Source organism: Lathyrus oleraceus, chromosome 4 (genome assembly GCF_024323335.1).
Source record: "Lathyrus oleraceus cultivar Zhongwan6 chromosome 4, CAAS_Psat_ZW6_1.0, whole genome shotgun sequence".
Classification (NCBI taxonomy): Eukaryota; Viridiplantae; Streptophyta; class Magnoliopsida; order Fabales; family Fabaceae; genus Lathyrus; species Lathyrus oleraceus.
In genome coordinates, this window is record NC_066582.1 from 209041667 (window position 1) to 209066158 (window position 24492).

Consider the following 24492-nt stretch of genomic DNA (forward strand, 5'->3'; position numbering starts at 1 on the left):
GTACAGCCTGTTCAGAGCCCAATTCGTGTACAAATCACACCTCCATATCCACTTGTGCAAAACTTAGCAAAATGCAAATCACTTCATTAAAACAAAACCAGCTTAGCATGTGATTAAGGGACCTTAAAACAGCACATATAAATGAAATTTTCTGCTCATTCAGAACCCTAGAGACAGCCTCCATTCACACAGAAAACTCATCTGCTCTCCAAATTTTTCACTTCTTGATTTGGAACTGTTGCTTAATTTCCTCAAAGAAATCGAGCTGGTTTTGTTTGCTGCATTATACACCATCACTTTGGAGTTCATTGCAAGCCTAATTTCATAACTGTGAAGCCGCCTCCACTCTGTTTTCATTGAAGCTCAGCCATGGCAGGTCTGGTTTGAAGACTTTCTAAAGGTTGTTGAGCTAGAGCAACTTAGTCATTCAACATTGCAAGCTGGAAAGAACAACTGTTTCGGACCAAAACCACCAAAACAACACTGTTCCATCGAGTTCTTCAAATCAAGTAAGTTTTTCGACCCTCCTTTTTCTCCAATCCATGTTATGTTTCTGGTAGAGTACGCATCACTGAGTTCATTGCAACTTGTATCATGTAAAATAGTAGAGTTATGCATGAGAAATCTGATTTTTCATTTTTATGATCAAACATATTTCTACTCGATTCACACTGTTTGAAGCTGATTCTGTTAAATGGATGTTGGATTATAGTTGTGCTTGATTCATTTGTTTGAATGGTATGCTTGCCATTAATTTCTGGGCATGTTGGTTTTTATGATTGTTTGTAAGAGATGAACACATGATGTTGCTGTTGAAACCCTAGAACTCTGCCCAGAAATTCCCATGATTGTTTTGGTTTGTTGTTCATGTTGTGGTTGCATGGAGGATATGCTGTTTGCCATGCTGTGTGATTAATGCTATTCGAAATTGTTTGATGATGATGAACATGAGTTTGAACAAATACTGCTGTTGATGAAGCAAAACCCTGGTATTTTTTCCAGAAATCCTGTTTTTATATATGCATGAGTATTGGCTGCTGTTGTTGCTTGTGATTACATGATTCATTTCCATGGCCATGCTGTTTGCATCGTGTTGTTTGATTTGTTGGTGAACCAAGTGATGAACATTGCTGCTAAAACCCTAAGGGTTTTAAAACCCAGAAAATGTGAAACACGATTGGCCATGGTACTGTTCCATTGGCCATCAGCCAATGAGAACATTTCCTCTGCGTGCTCAAAACGCAGAGTTTTGTTTAATGATGCATATAATCACAAAAATGCCATTCAGTCAACATGTTTGACCATCTTTCCATGCTATTTTGCTCATGTTGCTACAATTTGTTCATCAACTTGTAAAATCCATTTCTCCTTCATTTTAACTCCAAAAATCATGAGATTTTCTCCATCATTTTCACAAGAATGTCTATTATTTAATCATGATTTTTATTGAATTTTTGGCTGCCTGGATTTTATTTGGCTCTAGGGTTCTTAATATGTATGCTCATTTGATACCTTTTGCCATTTCTTTTGTGAAATAATGATGTTGCATCCAATGACCCTGAAATTTTTTGTGGTGAAACTAGACTCATTCATCTTTGTTTTGGTATAAAGTTTGTGGATTTATCATTTGTGGTGTGTGAGTTATGATTTTCTGAAGTAGGGTGTGACAATTTGTGTCACACCAATGTTATGCAAATTCATGATTTTTGCTCACATGCTTCCTGGCCTTCAAACAACTTGAAATTTTGCATGAATCATCTCTCATATGTCTAGTTTGTGTGTGAATTTTCCTGGAATTAATCATGCCATTTCCTATTTGTTTGTGAATTTTCTTCCCTGCCTAGTCAAATGTTGACTTTGTGTGATACATGTTGCCATTTCATTTGGGAAATCCTGATGCCTTATTGTATGATCATGAAATTTCATATATGCATACTAGACATCTTGAGCTTTGCATTGGTGTTAATCCCATCCATTTCTCATCTGTTTCCAATTTGTTATGATTTTTTGAAGTTGATACATGTTTTGTTGACTTCTTGGTGCATACTTGAAAATGTGTTGACTTCCTGATTTTAATTGACCATCTTCCCATGATCCAATTGAGCTGAAATTTCATATGCATGCTATGTTATGGATTGTGATTGAGTATGAATTATTTCATAATTTTTGGAATTGATTATCTTTGGGTTTGAGCTTGATCTTGCTGTTGACCTTTTGTGTGCTCCCTCTTGCCATGCTTTGACTTCTTTGGTCTATAAAATGATGATGATGCATGATATAAACTTGAAACCAATTGTGCTTGCTTCTTAAATGTTTGAATTTGACTTTAGTTGACTTTCATTTGCTGTTTTGACTTTCTCATTTATTTTTGACCCTAGGCTAGTCCTAGTGGTCTCTTGGCTTATGTTGAGTTCATTTGTTTCAGGTTAAGCATTTGCCTCAAAGAAACCATTGCCAATTTGATTGAGCTTGATTATATATCATGTGCTAACCTTTGTTTTGTAGGTGGTATGACTCATATGAGTTGGGTCTTGTGCTTTTGCACTTCTGTTTATTGTTAACTGTTGATTCATTTCCTTCTGATTTAAATTGTTGAAACTGTGTACTGATTAGTTGGACTATTTCAGGTACCCTTTTAGTTGCTTAAGTTCTTTGAACTTGCTTGCTTTGCTATTTAGCAATTTGCTTTGAGGTAATCCCTCTTTCTTCATGTAGTCTGGAGACCCGGCTTGTTATTTGGGCGGGCAAACTGTCTGAAGTCCTCCTTAAGAGGCAATGCTTGTGTGTGTTTAAAATTGTCCCAAGCAGGAAAAGTCCTTCAAGTAAGGCAATTGGTAGATCAAAGGGATAAGTAGCCTATCCCCTACTATTCTGTGAGTCTTCTCTTTGCTCCCATTACATGGTTGTAGCATTGAGATCAAAACCCAAGATCTATAGAGTCTAATGTGGAAAGAGCTCCATCTTTCTGAGCTCCCACACTTTCTGAAATGCTCTCCCTGACCAGGGATAAGAGCAATGAGGCACACCCCTCATCTCCTTTCATCTGCTTCACCTTAGCCTCTCAATGGCAAGGTTAAGAGCGACATTTACCTATTACAGTGGACTTTCATAGTCAAACCCTCTTGTGTGAGCCCCCCTTGTTTGGCTATAGAGTGTGCTGTTTGATATTCATTGATTGATTGATTACTTCATATGCACATGTTTGCTTGTATGCTTCATGCATTTATCATCATCATTAATTGCTCATTAATGCATAATCATCTCATTTGTCTTTATGACTTGTCATTGTTGTTTACCCATTGAGGACAATTGTAAGACCATTCATTGGCCATTGCTCCTATGATATGGAAGTGAGTATAAGACCATCACATTGGCCACTCATCTCTTTGCTTGATGCATTTGATTGTATGTGAGGTTGCAACTGTAAGTCCCTGCAAGTTGGCATTTGCTCTCCTATGATCACATGTTGTTTTGTTTGTTTGTATGTGAGGATACAACTGTAAGTCCCTGCAAGTTGGCATTTGTATTCCTAGGACCATACTGTGGAGGTTAGAGTAAGCCCAGACAGATTGGCATCTGACATCCATGTTTTGTCTTTCTTTGTATGTGAGGTTGCAATTGTAAGTCCCTGTAAGTTGGCATTTGCTTTCCTATGATCATATGTTGGATATTGGTATAAGTCCAGACAGATTGGCATCCGGTATCCAAGTTTCATTTTGTTTTAGGAGATTAGTATAAGTCCATTGAGTGGCCTCTGATATCCATTTCTGTTTTAGGAGACTGGTGTAAATCCATCTATTGGTATCCGGTATCCGCCTTTTATTTCTTTGTTTGAGGAGATTAGTGTAAGAACATTGAGTGGCATCTGATATCCAGTTTTATTTTAGGAGATTGGTATAAGCCCAGTGATTGGCATCCGATATCCGCTTTTGTTGACTTTCTTGTTTGTTATTTATCCATTGCTATTCCAAAGGACACACTTGAATCATCTCCCATATGATCTCAAGAAGTGAACCTTCTAAGAAGTTTTACTTGCTATCTCCATCCATTCATTCTCATTATGTCCTAAACCTTTTCACACTTTACTTTCAAACTTGAGATAGATATTGTGCAAACATCTTCATGTTTTCAAACTAAAAACCTGGACTCAAGTCCTTGACTTTTTTCAAACTCCATTTCATAATACTTCTTTCAAATCAATCTTAATCATACTTTGACTTCACTTTCATAATCACAATCAATTAACTTCACTCATTCACTTGTTTTGGCTCTGTCCATTGTTAATCTTTTCATGCATTAGCCATAGGTTTCAATTATCATTGTGGTTGATGTAAATCTTGCCTATCCTTAGTGAGTCGACAGTAAGACTTCCGTACTGAAAACAGGGCTAACCCCTCTAGTACGTCGAAGCTATCCTTGCATGGTGGATGTTGGTCTTGGTCGAGTGTTCTCCCATTGATAATGAAAAGCCTCAGTGCTATTGTTGTTTAAAATTGAATCCACCAACTTTTGGAAATCTTTTAGCCGAACTACGGCGTTTTGATCCTTACCTTTGATGGAAGGTACGTAGGCAGCGGGTTCATCCGTTCAAACCCAATAACCCAATAAAAATTGTATATTCTTTTCTCATCATCCCAATCATGTTTGCACAATATTTATGTCATAACAAATAACAATTTAATACAACAAGTGTGAAAAGGGCTCCCTAGGAGTACCTAGGACGTAGTGGGTGCCTAACACCTTCCCATTGCGTAATTTACCCCTTACCCAGACTCTCTGATCTTTTTATTAGTTTTCTACGTGTAAAACTTCTTAGGCTTTTGTTCGCTTTTTAGCCAGTCCTTTGGATAAATAAAAGTGCGGTGGCGACTCGAAATTTCATTTGTATCTCTTGCTTATGATTTAATCGATAGATCATATAGCGACGAATACACCGTCACAGAAAAGTGGCGACTCTGCTGGGGAAGATCAACAAGAATCCTTGGTAGTATTGCCTACTTTTCACCCTTGTTGTGCTATATTATTATTTGTTATATGGCATATTTTTGTACAATTTGGGATCACTGTATTTATTGTAATGCTTGAATTGCTTGATATACAATTGCTGTTTGCTTTGGTGATCTGTGAGATGAGTTCTATACCCGAACTCGAGTGCACTCTAGGATAGGAGAATGGCATAGTCTTGTTGACTGGTGTGGAGTATTCCTTAGCCAGTTGACTTGCGAGTCCATTCACTTGGTGGAGGTCATGTTGGATTAATAATGTCACACAAGTTATTTGTGGTTAGGCATTATTCTTTCAATCATGTTCCGCAGAAGCCAAGGACCTTAGTTTACCAAACCCATCTTGGCCTATTTTTAGGACCGTAGTGCGAAGGTCGTTCAGATGTCAGTTCTGATACGATTGTTACGCGATACTACACTCATAAGAGTTTCTCTTGAGAATATTCTTGGAATACGAGTATTCGTTCCTCCGATAATATTCGAAAGATGGAACGATGATTATGGGAACCTCTGATAGAACATGTCTGGCAGGTTTAAACCCTAGTACACTCCCTTTGGGTGGTTCTTAACCGAGACTCCATGCTCGTGACTCTCAACAAACCCGTGATTCGTGGTTGAGTCGTTCAAACATTGTTAATATCAATGGATCCCGGATCAGGTGAAACCTAAAATCCACCAAAGCGGCTGGTTGATATTAAGAATGTTAGAGCCGGTTCATGTACCGTTAATATCAATGGAACTTGGGTGTTGATAAGGTGAAAACCTAAATCCACCAAAATGGATGATTGATATTAGGGATACATAGAGCTTTCCCACGACCTTTGTTTGGTGTGCTTTGCTTGATCCTTGAGTGTGATTGTTGCATTCATACATTCATGCATTCATCTGCATCCATATCATCAGAAAAAGAAAATTTTCAAAGAACTCAAAGGAGTTTATTTGCAAAAAATTCCAAACACGAAAAAACCGGGAAATTTTTTTTCACCTGATATATCTGATGAGATATTCTCATGTATGATCAAAATGCTTAAATATTTCAAAGTTTGCAAATAAAACCCTCGAGTTCCTTTGAAATAAAAACAAGCATGTGCATAAACACTTCATGCATCATTTGCATAAACAGGTGTTTTGTTCCGGTCTCCCGTCCTGTGGTCTGACCCTGTGATCTTCATTTATTTTGGAGACGCACTTTGCCGGTATTATACCAAAGCCATCTCTGCCAGATTGACGGATCATTTCGAGCTAGAGAATTATGAACTCAGAGAGGATTTTGCCAGCCTTAGTGCTTTTAATGGATTTATTCCTGTTGATGGATTTATTCCTGGTTAACCAATCCCGGGCTGGCATTGGCTACTGTTCTGGGGCACTTAATGAGCAAGGTTTGTTCAAGAGTGGAGGATTCATCCATGACGATCAACCTGCAGAAGAAGCTGTTGCTATCTTGGAAGAAGATGCAGAGGACCTGAACAATTTCATCATTCCTGGTGGTGTCTGCCACAATTGGGTCGCTGTGGATGTTCCTACGGTCATTCATAAGTCAGCATGAGTTGTTCACTATATTTGAAACCCTTCTCCCATGCCAAAAGGAGAAGTGATGACATTGTTGGCAGCATTTAATACAATGATGTTTTCATTCAATTAATGCATTGTTTAACATTTGTTTTTCCATTTGTTTTCACTTTTTGCTTTTTGCATGAAATCAGTGATCACAAAAAACCATGAAAAACAAAAACAGCATTTTTCATCTGCATAACTGATTTGCTTGTTTAAATTCAAAAGCTTTTCATTATCCAGAATCATTATGCAGGGATTTCTAAACCCATTGAACATAATGATCCAACGCCATCTCCCAATCTTGAAGTCCTTGTATCTGAGGCAGAGGAAGATGATGTTAAAGGGGATTCCTGACGAGATTACCCACCTTCTGGAGCACCAAAGGAAGCTCATTCAGCTGTATCACGAGAATCAGCAAACCAGTCAAACTGGGGCAAATGCAATCAAAAAAAAAAAAAAAAAAAAAAAAAAAAAAAAAAAGAAAGAGGGTTGGAAAATAGGAGGAAAATCAAAAACCAGGAAATTTTTTTTTCAAAAATTTTTCCAAAAGAAAAAAGAATCATACCCTCAAGTCCCTAGTTGACTGATGCTGAATGGATTCAGAGTCGTTACGACCAATTGAATTTGATCGAAGAGAAGCGATTAACTGCCATGTGCCATGGTCAGTTATATCAGCAGAGAATGAAGAAAGCATTCGATAAGAAGGTCAAGCCTCGTGTGTTCCGAGAAGGTGACCTCGTGCTCAAGAAAGTTTTGTCTTTCGCGCCCGATTCCAGGGGCAAGTGGACTCCAAACTACGAGGGTCCATATGTTGTCAAGAGAGCCTTTTCAGGCGGTGCTTTAATGCTTACAACAATGGATGGGGAGGATTTCACTCGTCCTGTGAATTCAGATGCAGTTAAGAGATACTTTGCCTAAAAAAAAAAGTATATGCAAATGAAAAAAGAATGAAAAAAAACAGAATTGCTCGCTAAGTTGAAAAACCGAAAGGGCGGCTTAGGCAAAAATGAGCGTCTCGGTGGAGAACCCGCAAGGGTAATTCAGGCAAAAATTAGAGACTTGGAAAAAAAGAAGAATATTTGCATCCCGCTAGATTGAGTACCTCACCCTGGGGCAATCTAGGCAAAAATTAGGGATTTGGCAAGTAACTGCATCCTGACAAGACTTTCTGGTTCATCAGTCGTCATTTCGTCAGAAGATTCTCGATTCGTCGTCAACTGAAGCTTCGGATACATCGAGATTCAAATTGGTAGAGAAAGGATCATTATGTTCAATGTAGCCCTCTTCCAATATATATCACTGATTTCAAATTTGTACAGATCTATGGAGTCTTGCCATTTGCAGGATACCATTCCATCAAATCAATTTGAGCTTTTTATCCAATTTATTTGCACTCTTATTTGTTTCAATTCAACAAATGTTTTGCATGTTTTAAATTGATAAAATGTCATTGTTTTAAACAAATCAAATTTTTCAAAAATATTGTTTTAAACAAAGTGAACATTCACAAGATTGAAAGGATACTCAAGAACATCTCAGTGCTCTCCCGAGGGTGGCATGATTTCCAACAGGCAAGACATTCGTTCATATTCCTGGTTTGGTGGAATCTTCTTTCTTCAGATCTTTGTTGGGGTTGTTCCTCAAACAAAGTTGTTGTTGGGGTTGTTCCCCAGTATAGTCGCAAGCAGAGTGTTGTTGAAGACTCCGTTCTCCAGCAGCAGTTTTCCCCCCAGCATGGATGTTTTATTGTGAAGTTTCGGCGGTTGATGGTTTGTCATCTTGGTGCCCCGTCACTTTCTCCAGTGGGTCGTATGCCCCAGACTTTATTTGTCTCCTCAGCGCAGTCATGAGTATAACTGATTGATTGATATTCCCCTCTGAGTCGCAAGTAGAGATGTTATTAACATCCCCACCAGGGTCGCGAGTAGAGATGTTATTGATATCCCCATCGGATTCGCGAGCAGAGTTGTTGTCACTCTTCCCAGTGCAGTTGCCAGCGGAGTTGTCTGTTTTCTTCAGCACGATCGCTTTCTTTTTGAAGACTCGGTAAGTCAGTGGTTTGATACCTGGTACTTTACCCTTTCCCCGGCAAAGTCGTCTGTGGAATTGTTGCTATCTCTCCATCAGGGTTTTTCTCTTCAGCAGAGCAGGATTTATTTTCCTACTCAGTGGTTGTTTGGGTTGACATCCCAGTATATTACAACCATCTTTTCCTCAGCATAGTCTGCAGAGTGTTTGTTGTGGCAGTTTTCTCCTGTTGAATTCTCTTTCAATCCCCGATATGGTCGGATGATGGCTCTAGCCTCCAGTGAACGGATTAATTTCCTGACTGTTTGTGATCCCCAGTAGAGTGGCTTGTATTGCATAATCTACTTGTTGTGATCAGTTTGCTGTGTATTCTCCCCGAGTGGAGTGGTTCGTTGCAGAATCTACTTGTTTGATCTGTCCTCCCTCAGTGGTTTGTTCCCCAAGAGAGTAGCCGACATTTTTCCCCAATAGAGTTGCTTACGCAGTTAGATTCTATCTGGATGATACCTTTCTCCCTCAGTGGGTTGTTCCCCAGCGGAGTTTTGTGGAGTTGCTTCTACAGCAGTTCGTGCTTATGCACTTTTTGTTTCTCAGTTGACACTGGGATCCCCTGCAGATATCTTGGGTTTTCTCTTGTTCCCCTACAGATCCGTCTTGGTGGTTGCTTTGCCCGTTGTGACTTTCTGTACCCTGATTGGGTTGTTTCCTGATATCTCTGATCCTCTGCTTCTTCAGCAGTACCTGCAGATCTTTGCTTTACAGCATATAGATCTCCGCAGATTGGCTCTCCAGCTGGTTTTTCCCCTGGAAGTATAATACCGGACGTTTGGTTCCTGAACCTGTTTGTGTTAGAACTGTCTGTTTTGTCAGCATCCATCAAACATAAATCACGCATATTCATGCATATTCATAAAACATTCAGATATTCATGTTGCATTTCTTGCCATATATCTTTTGTTTGTCGTGTCTCCTGCTATGGTGATATAGATCTCTTTACAGATCTCCCCAAGCAGATGTCGGGTGTTATAAATCTCTCCATATAGAGTCAACCCCATAAGCAGAAAATGTTGTCCTTCCTTCTGCAGTTCCCCACTGAGATATATCCTCGTGGATGACGGTTTCTTCCGTTTCCTCCCAACACATATATTGGGATGGATTTTCCTATTTGAGTTACATCCTCATTAGGACGTGTCTTGATTCAGTCCGTCTTTTCGGATTGTTCCCGAATTGGCTATTTGTCAAAAGTCTTGTGCTTCCCAGTGGGTTGTTCCCCAGTGGAGTAGTTTTTGGGCCTCTACCCTCATACCGGTAGTTATAAGTCCTATTTTCCTGGCTTTCTTAACAGAATTTGTGGTTATACACCTTTTATTCTCCAGCCAGAGTTTTTGGTTTTCTACCTCATACCGGTAGTTGTAAATCCTATTTTCCTGCTCTCCAGCAGTTTGTGGTTTGTTATAAACCCTATTTTGGTTTCCCGTGCGGATTTGTGATTTGTTCTATCCCCACGCGGAGTTTTTGGTCCTCTACCCCGTATTCGGTAGATGTAAACCCTAATTTTGTGGTTATCTTCATCTAGTTCTTGATGTTGATTTTCCTTTGCTTGGATAAGTTGCTCAGATCAGCACTTATATCCCCAGCTAGTCCCTGTGGGTAATTGCCGGATGCTTGCAATTTATCCTCAGCAGATCGCCTTTCATTTACCCTTTTGTTGGTAATGTCTGTCGCTTCTTTTTGATTGGTCATCATTATATACCTAGTTTGGTATCCCGATGCCTTTCTTTTCGGTTGATTTATCCTTTATTAACCCAGTAACCGGTTCAGGATAATCTTCCATGCGAGTATATTATTCACGGTCTGCCGGTAATGAATAATATATCTCATGCACTCTTCAGTCGAAGCCTTTTGTGTTTCCCCAGTCGAGTAAGATTCGTTATTTCCCTTTGTGGAGTCGAATATTTTTGTTGTTGGATAATTGCCGATTGCTTGCAATTTATCCCTTTGAGTTGTCTTTCGTTTACCCGTATGCTTGGTATCGATTGTCTCTCTTTGTGGTTAGTCACCTATTATATACCCAGTAACCGGTATCTCTGGTGTCTTTTCCTTTCGAGTGTATTATTCACGGTCTGCCGGTAATGAATAATATATCTCATGCGCTCTTTAGTTGGAATCCTTTGTTGATTTTCCCCAACTGAGCAAGATTCGTATTCTTGGTAGAATCGAATAGCCATCCTTTAAACAGTTTGTGTTTGGATGATGAGGGTTTTGGAAGTGGAATCCAATTCACGTTTTCGGTAGATCACCTATTATATACCCAGTAACCGGTATCTCTGGTGTTTCTTACCATGCGAGTTTATTATCTACGTTCTGACGGTAATAGATAATATATCTCATGCGAGTATCTTATCCACGGTCTGCCGGTAATGGATATTGTATCTCATGCACTCTTTGGGTTTGTGTCCCCAGTTGAGTAAAATTCGTTTTCCCGTTGTGGATTCGAATGTCCATCCTTTAACCAATTTGTGTTCAGGATGATGAGTGTTTTGGAAGTGAAAACCAATTCACGATTTCGGATTTTATCCTTAAACAACCCAGTAACCGGTTCAGGATAATCTTCCATGCGAGTATATTATTCACGGTCTGCCGGTAATGAATAATATATCTCATGCGCTCTTTAGTCGGAATCCTTTGTTGATTTTCCCCAGCTGAGCAAGATTCGCATTCTTTGTAGAATCGAATGTCCATCCTTTAACCAGTTTGCGTTCAGGGTGATGAGTGTTTTGGAACACACACCAATTCACGCTTTTTTGTCCATCCTTTAAACAAGTTTGCTTTCGCTCTCTTCAGGATGATGAGTGTCTTGGAACACAAACCAATTCACGTCTTCGGATTTTATCCTATAAACAACCCAGTAACCGGTTCAGGATAATTTTCCTTTCGAGTATATTATTCACGGTCTGCCGGTAATGAATAATATGTTTCGTTCACTCTTGGGTCAATCCTTTGTTGCTTTCCCCTCAGAGTAAGATTCGTATTCTTTGTAGAATCGAATATCCATCCTTTAAACAAGTTTGCTTTTCGCTCTCTTCAGGATGATGAGTGTTTTGGAACACAATCCAATTCACGCTTTGGTCGGTCACCTATTATATACCCAGTAACCGGTATCCTTGGTGTTCCCTCCTTTCTGCTCCCTATTATGACCTCGGTCCCCCTGTGGAGTCAGATTTTCCTGTTGTTTTGTTACCCTTATGCCTGGTAACATCTCATTTTCTTTGGTGCTTCCTCAGTGAAGTTTTCTTTTTGCTTCTCCCCAGCAGTCAGCTTGTGTCTCTCCAATAGATTTATTTTCCTTTGGAATATTCTTTCCCCCAGTGTGAGTCCTTCACTCCCCAGTGAGGTTTCCAGTCTGTTTTCTGTTAGCCTAATCAGAGTCGTGTCTTGTTCACGCTGTGTCAGTTTTGTTTATCCTCAACTAGAGTCTTGTTAGAGTCTCTGTTCCTGGTGAGTGTACTACTCCGATGGATCGTCTTTTCTTCTGTGTGAATCATATTCCCCACAGAATTTTTGTCTTTTGCACGCATACATTTGCATCATGAGGTCTCTTAGGGACCAAAATTTGTCTCATTACTGTTATTTAAGCCCATTCTACCGCGTCAAGATGAAGATTTCTAAACTTCACTTCTCCGGTTAGAATGACCTTAAATAGGGGCATCTGTAAGACCCCAATTTTGGGCCCTAAGATCCCTCATGGCCCATATCATATCATATCATGGCCTCAAGGATCATTGCATGCCCTAGCTTCCCTCCTAGTGGGTAGGTTGCCTTGTGGGTTGTTTCTTGATCACCAAGCATACTTTGCATTTGTATATCTTTGCGTTCATATGTTTACTAACCAAAAAGTACAAAAATATTGTCAGTCTAACCTTGTTGCTTGCAGTTGAAGCAATCATCAGCAATTAGGTCAAAGACAGTCCACAGTCAGTCAAAGCAGTGGATGGTGGCCATTCTTGCAGAATTTGGGCATCATGATCAATAATCAAGAGTTCATACAACTTGGGACATCATTTGAAGTCAAGGTCTCAAGGAATTAGGGTTTGGAATTCATCAGAAGTGGTTCAATCATCCAAAACCCTAGAAAAGTCAAACTTGGTCAACTGTGGATTTAATCAATGATTTGATGGATAGAATTGATTTGAAGGAGCTCATTCATGTCCATATAAGCCTCATCTATCATGTCAAACCTCATCATGGAAGAATTTGAAGTAAAATCAGAAATTTCCCAAAATAGAAAGTGGACCTGTAATTTCAACTGCCAAAAATGGAAACTTCTTGATCCTCAACTTACATCATGATACAAGCTTCAAATGAATTTTTGCCCAACATGAAAGTTGAAGATCTTGTTCTCCCATTTTCAAAAAGTCCAAGAACTCCCAAATCCCATGTGTGGTTGTCAAGATATGATCAATTCAATTTCAAAAATTTGTGAACTTCAAAGAGCCATATCTCATGAACCATAAGGCCAAATTTGGTGGGGTTTTTTCCTACAAACCACATTTTTCCTCCTCTTTCCAAAAATATAAATTTCATACTCCAAAACCTTTCCAATCAAAATGGCATTTTTGGCCTTGACTTTATTCATTTCAAGTTTGACTCAAGTTTGACTTTTTGATTTAAACATTTTTGACACAATTGGCCATTTGGGATTTGTTCTAAATGTCATTTGCAAGATGTTCCAAGCCCAAAATTGAGCAGCATTCCATCATACCACCTCCATATTCACCTTTGGTTCATAATGAGCAAATAATGCATTTTGGTTCATTTAAGCAAAGCAAGCTTAACACTTCATAAGCAAACACAAAACAGCAAATATATTGGTCATGTACAGCCTGTTCAGAGCCCAATTCGTGTACAAATCCCACCTCCATATCCACTTGTGCAAAACTTAGCAAAATGCAAATCACTTCATTAAAACAAAACCAGCTTAGCATGTGATTAAGGGACCTTAAAACAGCACATATAAATGAAATTTTCTGCTCATTCAGAACCCTAGAGACAGCCTCCATTCACACAGAAAACTCATCTGCTCTCCAAATTTTTCACTTCTTGATTTGGAACTGTTGCTTAATTTCCTCAAAGAAATCGAGCTGGTTTTGTTTGCTGCATTATACACCATCACTTTGGAGTTCATTGCAAGCCTAATTTCATAACTGTGAAGCCGTCTCCACTCTGTTTTCATTGAAGCTCAGCCATGGCAGGTCTGGTTTGAAGACTTTCTAAAGGTTGTTGAGCTAGAGCAACTTAGTCATTCAACATTGCAAGCTGGAAAGAACAACTGTTTCGGACCAAAACCACCAAAACAACACTGTTCCATCGAGTTCTTCAAATCAAGTAAGTTTTTCGACCCTCCTTTTTCTCCAATCCATGTTATGTTTCTGGTAGAGTACGCATCACTGAGTTCATTGCAACTTGTATCATGTAAAATAGTAGAGTTATGCATGAGAAATCTGATTTTTCATTTTTATGATCAAACATATTTCTACTCGATTCACACTGTTTGAAGCTGATTCTGTTAAATGGATGTTGGATTATAGTTGTGCTTGATTCATTTGTTTGAATGGTATGCTTGCCATTAATTTCTGGGCATGTTGGTTTTTATGATTGTTTGTAAGAGATGAACACATGATGTTGCTGTTGAAACCCTAGAACTCTGCCCAGAAATTCCCATGATTGTTTTGGTTTGTTGTTCATGTTGTGGTTGCATGGAGGATATGCTGTTTGCCATGCTGTGTGATTAATGCTATTCGAAATTGTTTGATGATGATGAACATGAGTTTGAACAAATACTGCTGTTGATGAAGCAAAACCCTGGTATTTTTTCCAGAAATCCTGTTTTTATATATGCATGAGTATTGGCTGCTGTTGTTGCTTGTGATTACATGATTCATTTCCATGGCCATGCTGTTTGCATCATGTTGTTTGATTTGTTGGTGAACCAAGTGATGAACATTGCTGCTAAAACCCTAAGGGTTTTAAAACCCAGAAAATGTGAAACACGATTGGCCATGGTACTGTTCCATTGGCCATCAGCCAATGAGAACATTTCCTCTGCGTGCTCAAAACGCAGAGTTTTGTTTAATGATGCATATAATCACAAAAATGCCATTCAGTCAACATGTTTGACCATCTTTCCATGCTATTTTGCTCATGTTGCTACAATTTGTTCATCAACTTGTAAAATCCATTTCTCCTTCATTTTAACTCCAAAAATCATGAGATTTTCTCCATCATTTTCACAAGAATGTCTATTATTTAATCATGATTTTTATTGAATTTTTGGCTGCCTGGATTTTATTTGGCTCTAGGGTTCTTAATATGTATGCTCATTTGATACCTTTTGCCATTTCTTTTGTGAAATAATGATGTTGCATCCAATGACCCTGAAATTTTTTGTGGTGAAACTAGACTCATTCATCTTTGTTTTGGTATAAAGTTTGTGGATTTATCATTTGTGGTGTGTGAGTTATGATTTTCTGAAGTAGGGTGTGACAATTTGTGTCACACCAATGTTATGCAAATTCATGATTTTTGCTCACATGCTTCCTGGCCTTCAAACAACTTGAAATTTTGCATGAATCATCTCTCATATGTCTAGTTTGTGTGTGAATTTTCCTGGAATTAATCATGCCATTTCCTATTTGTTTGTGAATTTTCTTCCCTGCCTAGTCAAATGTTGACTTTGTGTGATACATGTTGCCATTTCATTTGGGAAATCCTGATGCCTTATTGTATGATCATGAAATTTCATATATGCATACTAGACATCTTGAGCTTTGCATTGGTGTTAATCCCATCCATTTCTCATCTGTTTCCAATTTGTTATGATTTTTTGAAGTTGATACATGTTTTGTTGACTTCTTGGTGCATACTTGAAAATGTGTTGACTTCCTGATTTTAATTGACCATCTTCCCATGATCCAATTGAGCTGAAATTTCATATGCATGCTATGTTATGGATTGTGATTGAGTATGAATTATTTCATAATTTTTGGAATTGATTATGTTTGGGTTTGAGCTTGGTCTTGCTGTTGACCTTTTGTGTGCTCCCTCTTGCCATGCTTTGACTTCTTTGGTCTATAAAATGATGATGATGCATGATATAAACTTGAAACCAATTGTGCTTGCTTCTTAAATGTTTGAATTTGACTTTAGTTGACTTTCATTTGCTGTTTTGACTTTCTCATTTATTTTTGACCCTAGGCTAGTCCTAGTGGTCTCTTGGCTTATGTTGAGTTCATTTGTTTCAGGTTAAGCATTTGCCTCAAAGAAACCATTGCCAATTTGATTGAGCTTGATTATATATCATGTGCTAACCTTTGTTTTGTAGGTGGTATGACTCATATGAGTTGGGTCTTGTGCTTTTGCACTTCTGTTTATTGTTAACTGTTGATTCATTTCCTTCTGATTTAAATTGTTGAAACTGTGTACTGATTAGTTGGACTATTTCAGGTACCCTTTTAGTTGCTTAAGTTCTTTGAACTTGCTTGCTTTGCTATTTAGCAATTTGCTTTGAGGTAATCCCTCTTTCTTCATGTAGTCTGGAGACCCGGCTTGTTATTTGGCCGGGCAAACTGTCTGAAGTCCTCCTTAAGAGGCAATGCTTGTGTGTGTTTAAAATTGTCCCAAGCAGGAAAAGTCCTTCAAGTAAGGCAATTGGTAGATCAAAGGGATAAGTAGCCTATCCCCTACTATTCTGTGAGTCTTCTCTTTGCTCCCATTACATGGTTGTAGCATTGAGATCAAAACCCAAGATCTATAGAGTCTAATGTGGAAAGAGCTCCATCTTTCTGAGCTCCCACACTTTCTGAAATGCTCTCCCTGACCAGGGATAAGAGCAATGAGGCACACCCCTCATCTCCTTTCATCTGCTTCACCTTAGCCTCTCAATGGCAAGGTTAAGAGCGACATTTACCTATTACAGTGGACTTTCATAGTCAAACCCTCTTGTGTGAGCCCCCCTTGTTTGGCTATAGAGTGTGCTGTTTGATATTCATTGATTGATTGATTACTTCATATGCACATGTTTGCTTGTATGCTTCATGCATTTATCATCATCATTAATTGCTCATTAATGCATAATCATCTCATTTGTCTTTATGACTTGTCATTGTTGTTTACCCATTGAGGACAATTGTAAGACCATTCATTGGCCATTGCTCCTATGATATGGAAGTGAGTATAAGACCATCACATTGGCCACTCATCTCTTTGCTTGATGCATTTGATTGTATGTGAGGTTGCAACTGTAAGTCCCTGCAAGTTGGCATTTGCTCTCCTATGATCACATGTTGTTTTGTTTGTTTGTATGTGAGGATACAACTGTAAGTCCCTGCAAGTTGGCATTTGTATTCCTAGGACCATACTGTGGAGGTTAGAGTAAGCCCAGACAGATTGGCATCTGACATCCATGTTTTGTCTTTCTTTGTATGTGAGGTTGCAATTGTAAGTCCCTGTAAGTTGGCATTTGCTTTCCTATGATCATATGTTGGATATTGGTATAAGTCCAGACAGATTGGCATCCGGTATCCAAGTTTCATTTTGTTTTAGGAGATTAGTATAAGTCCATTGAGTGGCCTCTGATATCCATTTCTGTTTTAGGAGACTGGTGTAAATCCATCTATTGGTATCCGGTATCCGCCTTTTATTTCTTTGTTTGAGGAGATTAGTGTAAGACCATTGAGTGGCATCTGATATCCAGTTTTATTTTAGGAGATTGGTATAAGCCCAGTGATTGGCATCCGATATCCGCTTTTGTTGACTTTCTTGTTTGTTATTTATCCATTGCTATTCCAAAGGACACACTTGAATCATCTCCCATATGATCTCAAGAAGTGAACCTTCTAAGAAGTTTTACTTGCTATCTCCATCCATTCATTCTCATTATGTCCTAAACCTTTTCACACTTTACTTTCAAACTTGAGATAGATATTGTGCAAACATCTTCATGTTTTCAAACTAAAAACCTGGACTCAAGTCCTTGACTTTTTTCAAACTCCATTTCATAATACTTCTTTCAAATCAATCTTAATCATACTTTGACTTCACTTTCATAATCACAATCAATTAACTTCACTCATTCACTTGTTTTGGCTCTGTCCATTGTTAATCTTTTCATGCATTAGCCATAGGTTTCAATTATCATTGTGGTTGATGTAAATCTTGCCTATCCTTAGTGAGTCGACAGTAAGACTTCCGTACTGAAAACAGGGCTAACCCCTCTAGTACGTCGAAGCTATCCTCGCATGGTGGATGTTGGTCTTGGTCGAGTGTTCTCCCATTGATAATGAAAAGCCTCAGTGCTATTGTTGTTTAAAATTGAATCCACCAACTTTTGGAAATCTTTTAGCCGAACTACGGCGTTTTGATCCTTACCTTTGATGGAAGGTACGTAGGCAGCGGGTTCATCCGTTCAAACCCAATAACCCAATAAAAATTGTATATTCTTTTCTCATCATCCCAATCATGTTTGCACAATATTTATGTCATAACAAATAACAATTTAATACAACAAGTGTGAAAAGGGCTCCCTAGGAGTACCTAGGACGTAGTGGGTGCCTAACACCTTCCCATTGCGTAATTTACCCCTTACCCAGACTCTCTGATCTTTTTATTAGTTTTCTACGTGTAAAACTTCTTAGGCTTTTGTTCGCTTTTTAGCCAGTCCTTTGGATAAATAAAAGTGCGGTGGCGACTCGAAATTTCATTTGTATCTCTTGCTTATGATTTAATCGATAGATCATATAGCGACGAATACACCGCTACACTTTCATGTTGGCCCATATGTCTTCCATCCTTAAGAAAGGAAGAACCATCTCTTTTGGTGGTTTGAATACCTCCATTGCTAGAGCGTTGAATCTACACGCTGAGCTAACCACCTTGGAACCACTCCCTCACTGCACCATTAACTTGAAGTTTTTGAAAGATATGAAATTATGCAACATGCGGCGAGAAGGTGGTTTCTACCTTATGATACATGGTGCACTTGTACCCAGCGTTGTCCTACCTTGCTCTCAGCGTACGGATGTACGACATGCGAGGAATTGGACATACGATCTTGATGCTCCACCCTTTACAAGTCCTTTTCCAGCTAACGTTCCTATGGACGAAGGGCATGGGACCGATGATGAGTATGACCGGCGCGACCAGTCACCGACTCATGATATTCCTGCTGCATCATTTGCACACACTGCACCTTCTTCCTCTAACCCTTTTGCAGGTACCACTCCCGGTTTCTACATCACCGAGGAGATGTGGTGCGAGCATATGGCTAGTGAGGAAAGGCGTGACACCCTCCTGAACACCATAAACCAACAACTGTCAGACAATATCAGTTTAATGGTAGCTTCCCAGCAGCGTAGTGAGTGAGCACATCAGACTGTCACTGAGTCTTTCTTTGCGATCACTAATGAGCAGCAACGCATGCGACAGTCTAAAGAGCGTCACTTCGCTCCCATCGAGGCCACCGCAGGAGCTCTCCTAGGTCGCTCTCGGCAGCTGCAGGAAGGACTTAGTACTCGATCCAGACGTCGTCGACCCAGGCATCCTGACCAGGGCGGTGACGGTACCGGTGCTCACCCCTAGATCTCTCTCTCTCTTCTAGGTTACTCCTACCCTATCTCACATCGAAACATTGAGGACAATGTTCGGTTTAAGTGTGGGAGGAGATTTTATCGTTTTTCATATTTCCTTTATTTTCATTGCTTTCCTTTACTTTTATTGCTTCTTATCGCTTTCTTTTACTTTTAGTATGTTTTGTTTATTTTAGTTGCTTGTTTTTCCCTTTTAATAAAATAACATGTGTCTGACGAGTCATCTGTGTAAGTGTATCCTTATTTCCCCCATTTCTTTAACCTTACCAAAAAAAAATTAGCCAAGAAACCAGTACATCTTGAACATTCAGGCTACAGGACAGGTTTATAATAGGATGTAAAAGACTTTGGAAAACTTTTTTAAAAAATCGGTATTGTCTTAACACCTTAGGCTTCATGATTATAAGAGTCGATCCCGATACCCCATATGTTGTATCCCCAGTTTTTGTTCCAAATAGGTCCTTAAGTAGTTTATCCTAGCAGTCAGCTCCGGCTTAAGCGTGCTCTACGCAGGGGACCGATGAAAATAAGTGAATGATCACAAAAATCCCTGCTTTGTTCCCAAACCGCATGAAAATTCGGGCTAGGTGACTCTCACACGGTCATTTAACCCAGAAAAAATAAAAACATATGCGGAACATGCAGGAGAAAAATAAAAAAATTAATAATAATAAGCTTTTTTGTTTTTTGGTTCAGAGATATCTGGTGCTGAACTTGGTAGGGTGGATCACGATCGAATCCCCCACAACTGCAAATTGGGTCGAATAAAGGGGTTACCCCAACTTATGTACCGGAGCCCCATGCTTAGAAAAATAAAATAAAAAGCCTATTTGCTTGTCGGTTCAGAGGTATCTGGTGCTGAACTTGGTAGGATGGATCACTATCCAATCCCCCACGACCACAAATTGGGTTAAATAAAAGGGCTACACCGACTCATGTACCAGAGCCCCATGCTTAATATCATAATCACTAACCGGTCACTTTACTATGAGTATGTATAGATAACAGGCTTAATGTGATTGCACTTGAATGAAAAGGACTTTAGGAAAACAAAAAGAATGCTTAGGTATGGTGGGGTGATGTGGATTGACTTGTATAGGAATGAAGCCTACGAACGCGAATTGCGGGAAGTGTCACTACAATACCCTTAGTTCGATTCGTTAGTACCTGCCAATACATTCCTTTAATGAACTCGTAAGCCTTTTTGCCTCGAATTAACTCTATATTGATACTGATTTTCTTGCATAAACTATAAAGAGTTTTGCTTGAGGACAAGCAAAGGTTTAAGTGTGGGAGAGTTTGATCGCACTGAATTACACCGTATTTTTGACTCGGATTTCACATGTTTATTAGGACTTTATCATCATTTTATTTGTATTATGATCTCACTGAATTACACCGTATTTTTGTATCAGAATCGAAGCTTTCGTTTGGAGCAGGTTCTTATTTATCGCTTTATTTATTTATTTCCCGCATTGCTTTTACTTTATTTATTTCCCGCATCGCTTTTACTTTATTTATTTCCCGCACTCGCTTTATTTATTTATTTCCCGCATTTCTTTTACTTTATTTATTTCCCGCACTCGCTTTACTTTATTTATTTCCCGCATCGCTTTTACTTTATTTATTTTCTGCACTCGCTTTACTTTATTTATTTTCCGCACTCACTTTTACTTTATTTATTTTACGCACTTTACTCGCTCTCTACGCCTCACATTCTAAAAAAAACTTTTCATCATGATTAACACTGTTATGTTTGTTTGCGTTACCATGTCTGACTAAATCTTTTAAAGGTTAGAATGTAAGGATCGCGGTTAAAGTAATGTTTCACATATTGAAATCTGTAGAAATTCTTTAAAGGTTGTTTTGATTTTTAACTCGAGTTTTCTAAAACAAACTTGGTTAGTTTTAATTATTCGAGGAGTGCAAAAGCACCCTGGCATAGTAACTAGGAACCTTCATCACTTTAAGGAAAAGCTATTTTTGAAATTGTTTTCGGACGCGTTGATAGGTTTAAAATCAGTAAACTCCTTAGGTAAACTTTCCAAATCTAAATCAATTTTCAACTAAGTTTACGAGTCTCATTTCTTAAAAATAGGTTTACTACTTTAGTGTTTTGCGCACCTTTTTTAAGTGACAATAAAAGGCCTTAATTTAAGGGTAAACTCAGTTCTGAATACGCGAAAGCGACAGTTCCTGTTAAATGGATTCTTTTCAAGAGTAGAAAATATTGCCTCATAAGTAGTTCTATTTAGACAATCGAAACATCACTTACCTAACATGAATTACATTCAACCTGTCTTTACCTGCATTTATTATTTACCGTTATTTCGCAAACCCAATATCTCTTCTATACCGCCTTAGATAAACACTGTAACGATAGTATTCGATAGATTGACGATTGGTCTTTGTGGGATCGATATTCTTTTATATTACTTTGACCTTATTCGTGCACTTGCGAATCACAGCGATCAAGTTTTTGGCGCCGTTGCCGGGGACCAACTTCGTCAAATTTCGTCCCCTGTTGTTACATCGTATAGAGTAAGGCATTTTTAGCCGGTAAATGCGAAGAACCCATAGTACCGTAAATTTAGTAGATCCTTTAGCGGAACCCGAACGTTATACTCGTACATGCCTCTTACTCATCCGAATTAAGAAAGCTATGGCCGAGAATCGCGATAGGCGATCTCTTAAGGAATTTGCCCAACCCTCTGATGAGGAACCTAGTTCGAGTATAATAAACCCCCTTATACCTGCTAACAATTTCGAACTAAAATCGTCTTTGTTGCAATTAGTACAACAAAACCAATACTCGGGTCTCGCTACTGAGAACCCGAATCAAAATTTAAAAGTTTTTATCCAACTAGCCGACACCTTTAAATCTAACGGCGCTTCACCCGATGCGATCCGTTTAAGATTATTTCCTTTGTCCCTCAGGGATAGAGCACGTTCATGGCTAGATTCACTTCCAGTTAATTCAATAACTACCTGGGAAGACCTTAGGAGAGTATTCCTTGCTAGATATTTCCCCCCTAGCAAGACTGATGTTCTTCGAAACCAAATAACTAGATTTGCTCAAAACCAAGGAGAATCGCATTTCGAAGCTTGGGAGAGATATAAAGAGCTGTTAAGAGTCTTCCCACACCATGACCTAGAGCAATGGCTGATCGTTCACACCTTTTACAATGGACTACATTATAACACCAAGATGAGCATTGACGCTGCCGTAGGTGGCGTGATGATGAACAAACCTTATCCAGAAGCTTGTGACCTAATTGAGGATATGGCCCAAAACCATTATCAATGGGGAACTGAACGAGCATCAATAGAGAAAAAGGAGTCCCAAGGTGGAATACATCAGGTAAGCTCTCTAGACATGATGTAGGCGAAAATTGACGCTTTAGCACTTAGGATCGAACATATGTCTACAAACACTAACACCGTAGCAGTAGTCCACACAGAGTGCGAACTCTGTGGATCTAAAGGAAACGAATCAGCAGAGTGTAACCTTTTAAACGAACTAAATACCGAATAAGTGAACTACGCCCAAGGTAACCAGTTTTCGAACACTTACAACCCTGAATGGAAGAATCATCCAAATTTCTCTTACAGAAACCAGAACCCTATCCAAAATAATGCATCGCAGAGACCACAAGGTTATCAAGCCCAAAAACCAAACCAACTTATGCAAGTTGTGCCCCAAAAGTCTAACCTTGAGAAGATCATGGAAAGCTTTATATCGGGCCAGACTCAGCAAAATAAAGAATTCCTAAACCAAAACATTCAAGTAAACGAACTTATAACGCAATTAGGAACCAAGGTTGATCAGATAATCACTCACAACAAGATGCTTGAAACCCAGATATCACAGGTAGCACAAAACCAAGCCCCACAAACTACACCTGGAGGCCAATTTCCTGGACAACCTCAACCAAACCCTCGAGGGCAAGCTAACGCTTCCTCGTTATGAAGTGGGACCGCTTAGGAAGGGCCTCAGAACCCAGCAATGAGCGAGTCCAAAACATCTAAAGAGAATATGACTACTAACCAAGAAGAGGAACTAGAGAAACCTTAGAAACAAACCAACCAAGAAGGTGAAGCAAGGGATAAAACTTACAAACCACCGCCCCCGTACAAACCACCAATCCCATATCCGCAAAGACTTAAACAAACCAAAGTCAATAACTAATATCAAAAATTTATAAAAGTGATTGAAAAGCTTCATGTAGAGATACCTTTCACAAAAGCTATCACCCAAATTCCGTCTTATGCCAAATTTCTCAAAGATATCTTAACTAACAAGCGTAGGCTCGACGACCCAAAACCCTTGGAATGCAACTTCATTTCTGGGGATAAACTTGCTAAGAAGGAGAAAGACCCTGGTAGTTTTTCTATACCTTGCATTTTAGGAAATCATACGATCGACAAAGCTTTCCTAGACTTAGGCGCTAGTGTAAGTTTAATGCCCTTAGCTGTATGTAAGAGATTAAAACTAGGAGAATTACAACCAACTAAGATGTCCATTCAATTAGCCGATAGGTCTGTTAAGTATCCTTTAGGCATTTTAGAAGACATCCCGGTTAGGATCGGTCAACTTTATATTCCAACAGACTTTGTGGTCATGGATATCAAAGAAGACGAAGATATCCCTATCCTTTTAGGTAGACCATTCTTATCAACAACCGAAGCTATAATAGATGTCTAAAGAGGGAAATTAACCTTCGAAGTAGGGGTCGAAAAGATCGAGTTCATTCTTTCGAAATTCCTGATGGCACCAATTCTAGGAGACGCATGTTATGCGATCGATATCATAGATGAGTGCATAAGAAAATTTGATCAGGGAGAACCTATAATAGGGGTCAGAACCTATAATAGATGTCATGTCACTTACCTTTTGAACTCAAGCACAAGGCATATTGGGCCATCAAGGCCCTAAACTTGGATTACTTAGCATCTGGCAAGAAGCGAGTCCTTGATATTCACAAATTGGAGGAACTTTTCCAGAACGCTTACGAGAATTCCGTTATATACAAGGAGAGAACCAAAGCTTGGCACGACTAGAGGATCGTGAAAAAGGAATTTAATATAGGAGACTTTTTTCTTCTCTTCAATTCGAGATTACGTCTTTTTCCAGGTAAGCTGTGTTCGAGATGGACAGGCCCCTTTGAGGTGTCCAAAATCCTGAAATCTGGAGCAGTCGAAATCTGAAACAACTCCTGCAATCCATTCGTGGTAAACGGACAAAGATTGAAGCCATACCAAGG

The 24492-nt window shown here is 39.1% G+C and overlaps 1 non-coding gene across 1 annotated transcript; it reads right to left on the reverse strand.

Moving 5' to 3' along the window:
• Positions 1-22272: 22272 nt before the first annotated feature.
• On the reverse strand, positions 22273-22381 carry LOC127077521 (small nucleolar RNA R71). The gene has a single exon (XR_007787319.1). It is a non-coding gene; the product is annotated as a small nucleolar RNA R71 (small nucleolar RNA).
• Between the last annotated feature and the right edge of the window lie 2111 nt (positions 22382-24492).